General features: G+C 54.5%; 1 protein-coding gene across 3 annotated transcripts in view; it reads left to right on the top strand.

Moving 5' to 3' along the window:
* The window catches only part of FLT4 (fms related receptor tyrosine kinase 4), a 61,261-nt gene that overhangs the window by 5,990 nt on the left and 39,496 nt on the right, over positions 1–15,775 (top strand). The gene's annotated exons all lie outside the window — the stretch shown is intronic.

Here is a 15,775-nt window from a genome sequence, read left to right as displayed (position 1 = left end):
GCATATATGTATTATATCGGCATTTTTTTTCTTTTTGGTGAGGTATCTGAGCTGGTGGAACAGGCCATGGATGGGGAGAGGGGAAGCATAGAGCAAGGCTACCCTGCCAAGGTCTGAGACCGGGTGAGGCTTTCCACTATGATAATGAGGATGTGAAGGGCAGCCAGGGCTGGGATGCTTCAGCAGGAGCTGGGAGTGATGTCCAGTGCCAGGAGTTGAGCACACACATCAGTACTGGGACCAGCTCCCATACAAGGGCGCTCTAACCGAGCAGATAAACACTGCACAGGAGATGTTACTGCATGTTTTATTGTCCCCAGCTTTCTCTCCATAGAAGATGGCATCTTGCTAGTGTCTGAGCCATTCTCTCATATGTGCCCATGGTGACCAGCCCCAAAACCACAAAAGGTCCTGAAATACAGCCTGTATTTCAATGTATCCATTGATTTTTATCTTGCATCTGTGGAGGCCACCAGGCTGCTCCCATACCAATAAGAGCATTGTTTCCATGGCAATTAATGTATTTAAAAAGGGCAGAACGTACAGCGAGACTGTATTTTTTAAAGAGCAAGCCCTAAGCAAGGCAGCCCTTGCCGCTGGACTGGACGTTTACTCTTAGTCTGTGCAATGCACAGATTGGCATCACTGTGCTCCACGTTGGGATGCAGGGCACGGTAAGCCGGCTCAGCTGGGCTGGGTGGCACGGGGCTCACACAGACCTGCGCAAAGGCCACGCTACAGCCTCGCAGCCCTGAGATCAACGGTCCTCTGGTGCTCAGAGTTTTGCATTCCCTGGGGTGGTTAGAGCTGCATGCTCCAAGGTGCGTGTCTGACCATTTTAGTTTTAGCTGAGCAATATTAAAAATCTCCCTGCAAGACTGAAGTCCTCAGCAGGAACTCACAGGAGTTGTTTCTGTGCTCTCTGAGCAATCTGCTATATGACCAGGTCACCTACCTGAGCATCCGTGAGTTGCAGGATTGAGGTTTAGGTCATCAAACTATGCTGGTACCTCAGGACCAAATGCTTCTCACTTCAGCTAAGTTCAAATTCCTTTTGTGTTTGCTTTCTGTCATCAAGCAGCACAGGCAGGGAGATTGGTGCGAAGGCAATTGCTGTATCTGTCCATTTGTGTTCATATATTGCTCTGTCAGTGCCACAGGTGTGTGCAAGGCTGGTAGACATGGGAAGGAAGCAGGAGCTCCTGCCTCCTGCCCCCAACCCCAGTGCACGTTTCAGACGGCTGTGCTGGGGATGAGGTACCCATGGGGGATAACAGGGCTTTGCATCCTCCTGGCTATTCTGAGGCAGAAGAAGCAGCAAAATTCATATTGCAAGTTATTTGTTTAAAATGATACGTGGTTCTTATGGTGTCACTTCCTAGCGTGATGCATAGTCGCCATTGCGGCGAGATGAGTTAACTTCCTGCTACACCTTCCTGGGCAGGAGTCATCTCACCCGGTCCCCGTCACACAACAGTTTAGTGTATAGCCTAAGGCACTTGCTCTACAGTTAGCGGGGGGGAGAAAGGCTTTTTTGGAGGCACTCCATCCCATCCTCAAAGAGGTGTTGAAGGAATTGCCTTTGGGGAGGTGATGGCCGAGACAGCTCCCAGCCTGCGTGGTGTCCGCACACATGCATGTCCCCAGGACCGGCACTGCCCCTCTGCAGGGTTGCGTTTCACCCTGCGATCCACCCTCTTCCTCGCCGGTCGCCCCAGCTCCCTCTACCTCAGCAGCTCGCAGCTGCACGAGGGGACAGGCACGGTCTGGCAGAGGGTAAAATGAAAGAGCAGCATCAACCAAAACAACTGATGGCCCCAGTCTCGGGAGACGTGGCCAGGAGGAGGCCGGGAGGTATTGGGATCATGTGGAGTGAGCAGTAGACAAAGGAAGGAAGTTTTTATTACTGGGCCAAATCCTGAAGTCTTTCAGCTGTATTTAGGCCAATGCCTCGATGACTTCAGTGGAAACTGGTCTGAGTAAAGAGAGAAGAAAGGGCTTCAGGATCTGGCTCCTGGGTAATTGTGTCACGTGGGAAGCTTATAAAGAATTTACAAGCTCACGATGGCTTTCCTGAGCGGCCAGCGCTAGCCAGCAAGCAGCGCCCATGGCAGCCAGGCCTCCTGCCTGGGTCACCATCCCCTTCCTCTCTGGGGACGCAAAGCGCCCATCCTGCAGTGGGTTCACCATTTTGGCCGCTGGCAGGGCTTCATGGGGCTCGGCAGACCCCACGGGGCCCAGCCAGGTGCACCGAGTTGGGTAGTGGCTTCACAGGTTTGTGAAGGTCTGTCTGCATGTTCACAAGTCCCAGGAGACCCATGGAGGGTTTTGGGGTCCTCCATCAGCTTTCTGAGTTACGGAGGCACATGGGCTCTTCATGCAGCAGGGAAGTCTGCAAAAGGTTTACTGGTTTCATGTGTTCCCCCACAAAAGCTACAAAAAGCGCAGGGCTGCGTAGCAGAGCCTAGAAAACCCTCCATTGGTTTCCCTGCGTGTGGAAGGTCCCGCACTGGCTGGGGGAAGCATGTATGTGTCTGCGCAGACACACGCGTGTGCGCTGACAGTGAGGTTCAGCTCCAGGCTTGGCTCTCCCCCTGTGACTTGTTTTCTCCATTTCTGAAATACTGGCGTCTGCCGAGATGGATGTTAGATATAGTGACCTAAAAAAATAAATACTGACAAAAGTAAGGGTCAAGTCAATAGTTTCCATGGATGACAGTAAATCTTGATATTTACTGAGGCAAGAAAGTTGGGCACGAATTGTGGTTTGTACTCAGATTTGGAAACTGCCAGCTCAGAGTGATGACAGCAAGCAAAATTGCATCCAGCAGAGGTGACGGCATGCAGTGCCCACAGAAATCCATCACTCACGCGTTGGGTTGTCCCAGCCTGAGCAGAGTCCCCAGTGAGGCGTAATTTGTTCTAAGTGGCCATCATCCCTTCACCACGCTGCAGTGCTTGGCCCCCGGGAAGCAAAGGGCAGAAGTTTAACGGCATCTCCCGAAAGCACGGTGGCTGGCTGTGGTGCGGGATGCTCCCACGGGAGATGCATGCATTCACGCCAAGAAACTCCCCATGCCACTGGGCAGGCGGTGCGCGGTCCTTGTGCTGGGATGACACACAGGGGAAGCAACCACCTTGCCTGCAAACAGAGTTACGCGGTGACGCCTTTGTAAAGCAATTTAGCTAATGTAGTGTGCATCTGGGCCTGATGACTCCTCATTTGGTTTGTTGGTTGTTGCCAAACTGTCAGATTCAGCAGGTTCTGGGCTGCTGTCTGTAAGCGCTGGCTCGGGCAGTGCCGCCGGTGCTGGAATGGGATCGGGGCATACCCTGTTCTTCATCTCCTCCCTGTGCCGTGACGTCCCAGCGCACAAGTGAAGGGGAGCCACAGTGTACCCTGTACAGCCCTGTTCTGGGCAGACAGGCTCAGACCCCAGTATGTGCCCCCTTGGGTGACAGTGTTGCGGTGGGATTTTCCCACTTGGTCAGGTAGATCCCCCACACTTGCTCATGTGCTACGAGGACTAATGGAGGCAACCAGAAGGCATGGGTGGTAGCCTGATGTCCCCAGTTTGAATATTTGAGGATGGGTTTTGATGTCCCCCAAACCTCCTGTGTTGTAGGGAGGCAGGAACCTGTCCAACTACATCGGTCACACCAAAACTGTGCCCAGGCCAAGACGTGATGCCTGCTGCCATGGTGTCTGCGTTGCCCAACGTTGCCCCTCCACAACACTCCGCATTTCACAATATTTATGGCCACTCCTTACCCTTGGCTGCTTAGACAAATAAAGCCTAATGCAGCCTGAGGCCGTTAATCCCTGGCTCTCCAGCCTCCCAGCAATAACAAGGCCTGGGTGACATTTCAAAGAATGCACTGGGGGAGAGGGGGAGCACTGGGATCTATCTTTTATATGGTGGTGGAAATACAAGCCTGCCTTCATTGAAGATAAGCGGTATTAGCCGGGCTAAGCTCCTGCCTAGAGGTTATAGGGGTGATGGAAGGCAGGAGACTCCGCGCGGCGTTGGCCCCGCAGTAACCTTTGCCAAAAGAAAAACACTTCTTAATACAATAGTAGATTTTTTTTTAAAAAAAAAGAAAAATAAACAGGGCCCCATGTGAATTTAGGAAACCTGTGCTGGTATGAAGAGAGATGCGCATGGTGAAATGGCCTGATCAGCACCTGGAAGGGCTCTGGCCCCCGGACCCACGTTGCTGGGAATGGGAAAGGGCCCGTGTCTGTCCTCAGCCCCTTGATCCAGTGTGGTGCCGAAACGGCCCCGCTGCCAAACGGCTTCTCCTGCCTTTGGGGTCCAAGCCAATGCGTCTTCCCTTCGTTCACGCCTTGGCTTTCCCATGGGGCTGGGAAGGCCATCCCCAGCCTCACCCACGGCTCTGAGCACCAAGTACCTTGCGGTGGCCAAATAGGGACTGACAAGGAAGTGGCATGTTGTCTCTTTAGCACAATTTCCCTGTTAGTACTTGTGCTCCTTCAGTGGAAGTCATTAGCATGTGTAAACGCTTCCTTCCCATTGCGTCCGCTTGCGTGCTCTCCCCGCTGAGCTGCGTGGCAAGGGAAGCACCTTTGAACGGGAAAACAACAGTCAACCTCTGAGTATTAACAAGAGAGTAACTGGGTGTTTATGAAACTTGGTAACTCTCTTGTAAGCTATTTTTAAAAAGCAGCGTAAGGTGTTTTTAGCTTGCTGGCCTTCAAATAGCACCAGAGTCCGATACTGCCATTTAGGCTGGGTGTTTCATCGTAGGAATTGTGCGATGATATACAAAGTGTGACGTTTCCAACTCAGCCTTTCTTGGAAGGGAATTAAATGAGTTTCATAGCTGCGTGAGGGGTGTTATGTGGAGGTGGAGAGAGAAATCTGTGCAGATGTTAAACAACCAGCTAATCTCAAGTGACGTGAATGCCCCGATACACTTTGGCTCTCGGAGATGATTATCATCTCCTGCTGCAGCGGGTCCTGACTTGCGGTCACAGCTCTGCACCAAGAGAAACTGAGAGCACACACGTTTGTAATTTGCCATCGATGCCCCGGGCAGCCCCGCGGGGCCGGCTTTCCTCCCAGTGCCCCAAGTCTCTCCATCTTCAAGTCTCTTTGCCTAGTAGGGAGCAGATGGGATCACTGACCTGGGGGTGAGGAGCAACCCAGCGAAGCCCTATATGGGGGGAGAGCTTTGCAGTGCTTTCTAGATCCTGTCCCTCTTGGGGATCCTGCAGAGAGCAGAGTAAGATTTTTATTAACCACATCAGGGAAGACTCTGGGTTTGGCCAGCTCTGGCTGCTTTCAAGGATGGCAGAAAGCCGAGCTGTGCAGTGTTTTCCAGGAGGGTTGAAATTTCTTATCTCTTACGTTGCTGTAGATGCGTTTACCCCAGGGAACTGCATCCTCCTGGCCTGCTCGCACGGATGCCAGGAGGGCTTTTAGATCTGCAGCGAGCGCTCAGAGCTCTTCCAGCAGCCCTCTCTGCTTGTGCACGTCTGACCTCGTACCTGAGGTTTCCTTCCTCTGCCACTACCTCTGATGACTAATTCTCCTTTGAAGAGCATGTGCCTGTGATCTTCCTGCCTCCCCTCGTGCCCGCCCCGTCGGAGGCGGCAGAAGGGGTCGTGCAGATGCATTTGTGCGCACGTGCGGGTGTGCATGCGAGAAGCTGCGCCGTGGAGGAGAGTTCATGCTCTCCCGCTCCCCAGGCAGCAGCGTTCTCTCATGCCCATGACCACTCTTCCCTTTGCTTTTTTATTATTATTATTTTAAGATTATACTTGATGCTTGAAAACCCTGCTTTGATAATCAGGAAGTTTAAATTCCTCCTGCACTTTGCTTGTGCTTCCTACTTTCTGGACCCGGGAAGCTACATACATCTGATGTAGCTTTTTCATGTTGCATTGGCTCAGGGATAAATCCACTTTCTTTGTTGTCTGTTATCTTTCATTACGAGGAATAAGGATTCCTCCTTTCTTGCTTGAGTATCTTTTTTCCCAAGCCAAAGCAGCCCAGTTTCTGCTGCCCTAGCCTCTGTGGCTCAGGCAGGGATGGAGGTACAAAGAAGCTGCAAGACAGGCTTGCAGGGAGCCTGGAGCAGATGGGGAATTGAATCTAGTTTTTCCAAGGCCAAGATAATCATCTAATTGCAAAACTGTTTTTTCCCACTTAACCCTGTTCATCAGCTTCTCTCACACTCAGCAGCTGGAGATCAACTTGAAGATGGGTTGTGCTGCAGAGGAGAACAGGCACTGCCAGCTCCAGGGCAGCTGTTTGGTTTGAGGGCTCTGAGTTGATTTCAGTTCACAGCTAAGTAGCAAACATCTGGATGCAAGCTCCAGGGACACCAAGATGGAGGAGCAGGTCTTTTCCGCTTGGCACGGTGCCTCCCAGTCCAGCTGCATGGCTTGCAGACCCCTGAAAAAGCCCAGCACGGTCAGCCTGGATGCAGCAGCCTGGGCGGGAGGCAGGCAGGGTCTGCAGGCTTTGCTCACGTGGGGGAAACCTGCCCTGAGTGGGGTACAGGGGTTTCTTCAGTGTCCTGCTCAGCTGTCCATAAGCCAACAGTCTTGGGAAGAACTAAACTTCAAAGGCCAGCAATTAAGCCCACACACATCAAGGAAAAAGCAAACCTGCAACTTGCTTTTTTCTTTCCAAATGCTGCTGCTCTTTTCTCTCCGTGCTCAGTGCCGACCCTCAGGCTCTGTCTGACTTCCCGGTCAGCTGCTTCTGCCTCCTCATCTCCCAGCAAGAGTCGGATGCCGAGGCCTCGCTTAGCTTGAACTCCATCTTCCCCCAATGGCACATTTGCGGCTTGCTTCAATGGAAGCTTCACCTGAGCCTCTGGGAACAGCTCATGACGGAGCTGTAGTTAATGGTCTCCAAACTGAGGGTCTCTTCCCCGCTGCTTCTCAGGCTTTTCCCTTCCTCTGTGTCCATGTAGCAAAGCCCCGGTGCTGCAGGTGGAAGCCCCTGCCCAGGCACTGGAGCTGGTCTTGGCTCTGCCTGGGCTGTCACCAGCCTCAGTGTGGGCAGCTGGGGCTCTGGGAAAGGGGACGATGCCCTGGCATGGGCAGGGGGATCCTGCCCTGATGCACCCGCTCTGTTTTAGCAATGGGCGGTTTAGAGAATCCTAGACCTGGATGGCTCATCTGGATCGCTGTGTGTAAGAGCTGGTGGTGACTTGTCCTCCCGGATCTTATCCCTCTCTTTGGGAATCTCTCTGCGGGTATCCCACAGTGGCAAAATCCACAGTTTAGCTGAGTTGCGTGAAAAGGTACTTTGTCATCTGCCTCGTAACTTCATCAGGTCCAGCTTGAGAAGCAGTGGATAACAATTTCCTTTAGTCGTTTACCCTTTGTCACTGTATAGGCTATCATTTCTTCTCAGTGGCCGAAGATGTCTCTTTAGTGTCCCATGGGTTTGTACCCACTGCTGCCAGAGGTACTTCAGCCCAGTAAAGCCCCCAGGATTACACCTTGATAGACAGAAGGTGGAATTAAACTCTGAATCCTGCAGTGGTCAGGCAACTCCTGAGCAGTCCCAAATAGGTTAACTGGAGGTAGCAGCGGTACAAGCTTCTCCCAAGCCACTTGCCCAGAGATCCCAGACCCCCATGGCCCATGGGGGGATGTCTCTGGCCCATCCTGGCCATCCGTTTGTGCTGGCAATGCGTGTCTGCCAGATACCAGGTTTGGACCAACACTCATTTTACACGAGCTGTGGACCATCCATTACGTCCCTTCAGGTTAGAGATGTAATGAACGGTGCTAATTTCTGTTACCGGTCCCCTAAAGCCATCTGATCCCTCTGCTTCTTCTACGCCACGTTAATCACATCCTGCGGGAGCAGAGAATATGAGCAGGGCAAGATTTTGAAAGAAGTAAATTAAAACAGGAAGAGAAGCAACCTGACAGTCCTTAAGATGTGGAAGGATAATTTTAATTGAGTTTTGCAAGGGTTTAGCCATGCAGTTAATAGGGGCCACTGGAAGAGGTGTGGCTATGTATGCTAAGCAGGGCGGCTTGCCTTGGGCTCCTGCAGAGCTACGGTGGTGGCAGAGTGGGAGCTGCCACAGGCATTTTGGCAGGTCTGGGGATTTCTGCCCCTTGGGGAGTGAATTCTTTGGACAGAATAGGTCCTGTTCCTGTCTGAAGGTGCTGGACTCCCCCTCCCCACGCATCCCACTGAGCCGGAGCTGCCCTCCGAAATGTCAGGGAGAGGAAGCAATCCTTGGCTTGTTAGTTTCTACAAGGAAATAAAATGCACAGATGGCTCGAGCATCCTCTATCTCAAAGGCAGGAAAAGGATTCTCCGGGCAGGAGCAGGCAGCCAACAAACCCAGAGCGATTCAGGGAATGGGGGACCAAACAAAGCGGTGTCTGGCCAGTCCCTGGCCAGCAGCAGAAGGGGTGGGCCGGCGGCCCGCCAAGGGGAAACCAGCTCTCTGATGTGCGGGAGCATCCCTTGCCTGAGCAAGAGCAGCAAACAGCCAGCTCCCCCGGGGCCCGGGGAGGCTGCTGACAGCAGAGATCCTGGAGGAGGTCTGCAGGGTGGCCCCGGCTGACCCGCTGCCCCAGGCCGGACATGTGGCTACCTGACAGAGGCTAACTTTGGCTCAGGACGTAGCCTCTCGGGGAGGATGGAGTAGGGAGCGAGCGCGGGGGGGTGTAGGGAGAGGAAAGACAGCAGGAGACAGAAATGCAAACATGGCCTGACAGCCATGGGGCAGGGGGAGGGGAGGAGGAAAAAGCAGGGTAAACCTGGCAGGATGGAGCAGGAAACCGGGCTGGAGCGAGGCAGGGCGATGGTGAGATAGTGCTTCCTGCGGAGGGAGAAAGGCAGACAGATAAACACTCCCAGACAGGCGAGTAGACCCCTCTATGTGATGCTTTGGGATGACATGGTGGCAGGTCCTCAGGGCATGGGTGACTGTGCCTGTGCAGACCAGAGTCCCAAAAGCAGGTGGCAGCATGGTCAGGCATTGGGTGTAGCCGTGCTCTGCTGCCTCGGGGCAGCTGGCTTGTGAAATACCCTGATTTAAATCCCTGCCTGGAGGCACCAAGGGACAGGGACTGAAGGTTGCAAAGGTAACTTTGCTCCTCAGGACAGCCCAGCTCTCTTGAAAGTGGCTCCTGCTTTTGAGCTCCTCTGTTTCTGTCCCCTGATGAGGCTACCAGCTTGGAAGTCCAAAAGCTGAAGGAGCCCAGAGAGCTCTTGACTTTCTTTGCCTCGTTCCCCATCAGTGCAGGTGGTTATGAGATTTTTGTGCCTCGCCAGAAAAGAACCAGTAAATTAAAGTTTATGAGCACTGAGAGGCTAAACGGACCTGTTGGGGTGCATGCAGAGGCCAGAGGAGCCTTTTGGACTGAGGCCGCGGGGCTGTTTGGCCGGACCTGCGGGTGTCGGATGCACGGCCATGCTGCTGTGGAGTGCCAGGGGCTGGGGGAGCAGAGCAGAACATCCAGCCTCGTCGTGCTGCTGATCTGGCTGTTGCTTCTTCCGCTTGTGTCAGGACCATGCTGCCATTGCAGGATGCACTGCTCGCGTCTCTGTCCACCCCATCCCGCTCCCCGCTTGGCTGGCAGGCAGGGGGATGTTTTGGCTGGGGTCTCCCCTGGCTGCAGGTGCTGTGCTGGAGGAAAGCCATGATTTTTTGCATCCCCCAAATGCCCTGTCCATTTGGACACACGTCTTTCATCCTCACCTGGCATCGCTGCAGATCTGTGGTGCTTGGGGCATCTCTGAGGCTGGTGCCAAGAAAAAGGCATTTCCACCAGCTCTGGTGGCCCTTTCCTCAGCCCTCATATTGGTCCCTACTCAGAGGGCTCCTGCCTCCATACACTGACTTGCCCACAGGTGTCTCAGGGCAAAGTTAACGTCTCTTTGTGCTTTTGGTGTTGGACAGGAGGGATCAGACACCCAATAATGATGATCACCTCTGTGAGTATTGACTGAGTTCCTATAATTATTAGTCGCCTGTGTCCCCTGAAAGAGGACAGCTTGCCCTGGTTGGAGCAAAGGAACATCTGATGCTTTGAGAATATCCTCACAAAATGGTGAGGACACAGATCCACCACACTTTGACTTGGTGACATTTCAGGGCTTTGAGTTGCATGGATGAAAATCTCTAGACCAGAGGAGTGTTGTCTCGCCATTGGCATTGTCCACCGTGAGAAGGGGAAAGGTGTTGCCCCAGGCCTGAATGAGCTCTTGGTGCGTGGGGGTCAGTTGTGTGGCTGGGACAGTGATGCTACCATAGCACAACATAGGGCGCAGAGGGGCTGATCCTGCACAGAGGAGCGCAGCCCCTGTGTTTAACCCCTTCTGGGACAGGTCTGAAGCGATGGTCAACCCTGGCTTGCAGAAAAAGGAGCATCTTTCATGGACACCATGAAAGAAGGTACCTGCTTCCTTTGCCCTTGTGCAAATACATAGTTTTGGGGGGATTTCCAGTTTTTTATCATTATTGTTTTTCATTTATTCATTGCTTACACCTCAGCCTGTTTCCATCTTGACCACAGAGCCCTTTAGCATGCCACCTCTCCGTTTTTCCCCCAGCCTCACTGTGGGCATGGGTGGCTGTCACCCTGCCCTCGCAGCCCCCACACACATGGGCAGAACCTGCTCCATCTTGGTGTGAATTCCCGCTGTGGTTTGGGGCTCGCCCTGCCCACTGTGAGGCTGGAGAGAAAACACCTGGCGTGTTATCCTCATGTTGGCCGGAGCCTGCCATTCATTTCTCAGCCTCATGCGATATCTCACCTCTCTGCAAAACAAGCCTTCCTCCATGCTGGCGAGCACCGGGAGGAGGAAGAGGAGGAGCTGACAGCCCTACGTCCAAATTCCCCCTGCTGCTCTGCCAGCTGCCTGCTCTTTGCGTGACGTGGCACTCACGCTTTGCCGCTCCAACCCACAGCTGGATGCTTGCCCCATGCATGAGGAGGAGTCGCTCTGTGGGGGAACTTCAGCCCTGTAGGTGGGAAGTTGGCCCGGCTCTGCCTCCGGCACATGGACTTCCCATGTGTCTATAAGCGGCCGCGGGTCCTCCAGCACCAGGGCAGTCAGTTATACCAGCATGGGGCAGGTGGGGAAGAGGTAACTGGAGCAGAGGAGGAAGATGACACCTGCAGTGCTGGGGTTAGTTCCTGCGGGGCAAGGGGAAATGGTGCACATGCGGTTTCACCAGCACATGCTGCTAATTTGGACAAGCCCAGCCTGGAAAGCCAGAGAAGAGGTCTTCAGAAACGGCAGAGCAAGGTTTCTCCTCCTTCTCCCCCAGTGCCAGCTATTGCTGTTCTTCTGCATCAGAAAGAGTCATTCGGTCCCTGTTTCCCCAGTTGCCAGCAAGGTATGGGAATTGTCTTGTTGCCTGCCCAGGAGCAGGACTTTGCTCACATAGTAACTATGGTGCGTGATTGCATGTCTGAGTGCATGCCTTGCCCTGCTTCCAGGGGAAGAGCCCCACCACCAGCTTTGCAGCCTGCAGGGGCAGCTCAGGACAGCCAAGGCTTCAGGCTGGGGTTAAAACCCAAGAGAAACGGGAGATGCTTTGCAAGAGGAGCCACATCGGGCTATCTGGTAGCACTGGGCGCTGAGCAATCCCAGGGCATTCAGCATGCTGTTAAGCCCCAGCCAGGGACAGGCCAGAGCAGCTGTCTGAGCCCGGGAGTCGGAAGAGGCTCATCCGTGGTGCTTTGCATTGCAGATGCAGGATGTGGGTAAATTCAGGGGCTCCATCCTGGAGCCTTGGTCTGGGGATTCGGTTGCTCCATACAAATCTGCCAGAAATCCCTTTTGTAGAAAGATCTCGAGTTTCTGCCTTGCTTTCCTGGGATGCTCATTGACTGGGAATTTTTGCCTAAATACAGCAAAGTCTTTTGGGGGGCAGTAGCAGGGTCAGGGCAGCTTTGCTGGGGGAAAGGACGCTCTTTTTTTCCCCTTCCAGCCTATCTTTTGCCCCAGTACAGCACTGGGGTGGGCAGGCTGGGTTGGGCTGGGTATGCGAGATGCAGGGAGACAAGCAGGAGCACACAGCCTCGTCTGGACCAGCTTTGCTCCATGCATGTTATTTTGCAGCTCTGGTCACAAAACCCCGAAGCAGTAAGTTTGGTGGCAGGAGTGTGAGCTGTGCTGGTTAGCTGGGGACACACGGCGGCTGTGGCCAGAGCGATCCAGTCCAGCGCCAGGGAAGGAAGTCAGTGAGAAGGACAGAGTGTGAACAAAATCCCTCTCCGGAAAGGCGCCCTGTTAATCAGTCAGTGGGGCCGACTCAGCAGAGAGGGAGGGAAGGGGAAGCGGAGAGGGGCTGAGGTGGTATGCGGGGGCTCCGAGGGAGAATCCGGTGCAGGGCTTCCTGCGAGTGGAAGCAGATGGAGAGCAGGAGCCGTGTCATGCCATACCATGCCATGCTATGCCTGCACCTTCACCCATGCGCAGCCTTTGCACGGGTTTTCCAAAGCCATCGCTCACTGCGGCGGTGCTGGCTCTGGCACAGGCGTTGCTCCGCAGTGATTTAGCCATCTGCAGCCATCGCAAGGGAAAACCAGGCCCCTGGCAAGGCTTTCCCACAACGTGCTCAAGGTCAGGCACAAGGCTGGAGCCTGTGGGCTGCTCGGTCTCTGTGAGACACCCTGGGGTGGGTAGCACTTTCCAGGGCGAGCGTGGCTTCCCCACCAGGTAGGGAGAGCCCTGGGATGCAGGACCCCAGCGGGCAGCCCCGCCATGCTGAGAGCAGCAGTGATTTCAGGGTGCAGAAAGAGGTGGAGGGGGCTGAAGAAAATGAAGGAGCCGCCAGCGATAAGAGAAGGCCCTCGGTGCAGCCTGGCCCCTTTCAGAGCTGCGCGCTGAGAGATCAAGGCTAGGAAAACCGCTGGGAAACGCACTTCTCCAAAAATAGACAAGGTGTGAGTGGCTGTGGGATCCTGCTTCCTCTCCCTGCATCCCATCAATCCCCCTCTGTTTATTTTAATATCCCACTGCCAACTTGCTTGGAAACTATCTTGAAAAAACAAAGCTTGCCGGGGCTGCCACATGCCTTTTTAATTACACTAATGCTCTCCCCGTGCAAGGGCATGATTTGGTGTGCACGAGAGAGTGAAGCCTGCTCAGAGGGACAAGGAGATAAAGCATCACTGAGGTTGGAGGTGGGGAAGGAGGGACTCGGAGAGGAGGAGACGCTCCATGCTCTGGAGACATCTCCCTCGCACCCTGGGATTTGACGGAGACACAAACCATCTGTATGTCAGTTAGCAGAGATTTAATGGCCAAACCCAGCACCAAGTTCAGTGCTGGGGAGAGTGAGACACAGGAGAGAGCTGTAGCAGGGCACACGCTCCCCTGGGGAGGGAAGGAGCAAGGGCAGCGGCAGCAATGGGGTGGATCATCTGGCAAGCACAGAGAGGGATGGAGAATTTTGGGGGGGGAAGCTGATGGCCTTGAAGATGCTTTTGCAGGCTGGGAATGGTTCTGTACATTCCTTTGCCTGCCCTGGATGCCATGGGTGGCTGTGGGCATCGGCATCCCAAGATGCCAGCCCCAGTGTGGGGTGTCGGGGTGAGTAGTGGGTCCCCAGCGTGAGCCAGTGCCTGATGCGGGGAGTCCCTGAAGTTCCTGGCAGTCCAGGGCCGGCGAGGAGGCTGGACGGCTGTGAGGGCTGGCCCGGCGCTAGCTGCCAACAGCAGGAGCGTCCCCAGCCCTGCGCCGCGGTGCTTTCGGAGGGAGCAGTGGTTCCTTTTCCTGTTCTACTCGCGGAGGGCCACGGACAGGATGCATCTGCAGGAATCCCACAGCCTCAACCTGCACAGATCGTACTTTTTCTTTCTTCCCCTCCACCCCCCAGCGTTGTTCGCTAACAGGTCACCAAGCGGCACGTGAAGGGAGGCAGGGGGTTATTTCTGCAGCTGTCCTGCTCCTCCCGAGCCCGGCGGTGGGGCAGATGCGGTGTATAGTTATCGGCCGAGAGGCTCCCGCTGCCCTGGACTGCATTTTAGAGGTTCAGGCAAGGGGGGACCATCCCAGTTTTGAGACCCACTTCGGCGCCCGTTGCAGCCAGCCCCGGGGATTGCTGTGCCAGGGTTTTGGGGATTAGCTTTCTGCTCGCTGCCCGGGGCACCAGCAGGATAAGAGGGTCTGCTGTCCCCAGCCAGCCCTATGGCAAGCCAGATCTTTCACGTTTTGGGCTGAGCGCCATGGGGGCGGCGGGCACGCCTGGCTGCTTGTCAGGGCAATGGACTGGCAGGCTGTGGCCATCTGGAGAGTAGTGTTTGCACTGGGATAAGCATGTCCGGCATTAATAGGAAATGCAGCTTAGCGGTCAGATTCCTTCCCCCCTCCTTTCTTTTTAATAAACCTCGTTACATTTTGAAGGGATTTTACCAAAAATGCGCTCATTTATTTTCACAGCCCCAGGGCACATTTTTGTACATGACATCTGATGTCCCCTCCTTCAGGGAAGGGGAGGTTGGAGGCGCGAGGCAGGGTGTCCTCCACGGCGGCTGAGCACCGCCTGGTCCCAGGGGCCGTGGTGATGCCGACCCGACCCACGTGTTGAATGACGAACGATGGCTGCTGTTGTTGTTGTCGTCACTGAGAGGGGTGTCTGTAGGACAGGCCATGGGGAGCAGGACCCCCACGCAGGCGGAGGTGGACCAGGGCGGCCCCCAGGCTGACGCCGCCTCACGTGGGTGAGGGAAGAGGCGGGGGGAGATGGCCGGCGCCCTGCCGTTGCCATGGGGGCAGCCACAAGGACGGCCACCTCGGAGCCGCGCGCAGGCGGGAAGGAAGTGGAGAACAATTGGGGAGAACAAGGCCGGCAGCCCTGGCCTGGCCGTGCCGGCGGTGCTGCTCGGCACGTCCCTCCACTGCCACATTCCCCCTCGGTGGCCTCTCTTGGTGGTGGTGGACCCTGGGCATCCCGGCCTCCCCATGGGCCTTGGCTCCTCACGCTGCACCTCAGGCCTCATGTCAGAGAGGCTGGTGGCCATTTGGTGTCTCCCAGGGCAGGTTTAGGGGCTTCACAACATTCATGGCATGGCTCTACCAAGGGGCTTCCAAGGCCCACAGTCCTCAGGCCACGGTTTTGGAGGAGAGGCATCATATGGCGTTCCTGCTGCTTGTGAAACTTGTGGAAACACCACGTCTTTGAGACCTCTCCCTCTCTGCCAGATCTCTCTGATACATGGGTTTGAATGTTACAAGGGAAGGACAGACATGCACAGAACGCAGTTACAAAAACCTCACGTTTCTGTAGAAAATCGAGCTAGCAACATATTTTTGCATTCTTTTCTTCCTTAGCATTTAGCATCTACCTGAGTCACAGCTTCACATTTCGCAACTTTTTTTTTTTCTTCTATTTCTGGTTAGTTTGCTTGCTTGTTTTTGCAGTCACCGAGACTTTTCTTTTGAATTATCTCACGTCTCCAGAAGCTGGAGTTTTAAGATAAAGATCACGAAGTAATGACAGTCAGCAACACCATGCTAATGAAAAAGAACTGGTACGTCTCTGAGGGTAACCGGTACTTCGAGATGTTTTGTCCATGAGGAGCTCACTTAGGGTGCATGTCTGGCATGCCAGAAGTGGGACTCTCCCATACAAAAGCTGGGAGAAGTGCATGATAATATGTTTAACCGCCCGTCCTTGAGCCTGGATAATTCCACTTCTGGAATGCCTGCCCGGCTGTGGTGCGGGGAAGGGGGCTGCTGTAATCCCCAAAGGTTTGGTTCTGTTTGGGTGACTGCCTGTACCCAAGAGTGCCTGGCAGGAGAAGGGC

The sequence above is a fragment of the Aptenodytes patagonicus genome, chromosome 12 (assembly GCF_965638725.1).
Source record: "Aptenodytes patagonicus chromosome 12, bAptPat1.pri.cur, whole genome shotgun sequence".
In the NCBI taxonomy this organism is placed as follows: domain Eukaryota; kingdom Metazoa; phylum Chordata; class Aves; order Sphenisciformes; family Spheniscidae; genus Aptenodytes; species Aptenodytes patagonicus.
This window is presented reverse-complemented; position numbering and strand designations above follow the sequence as displayed.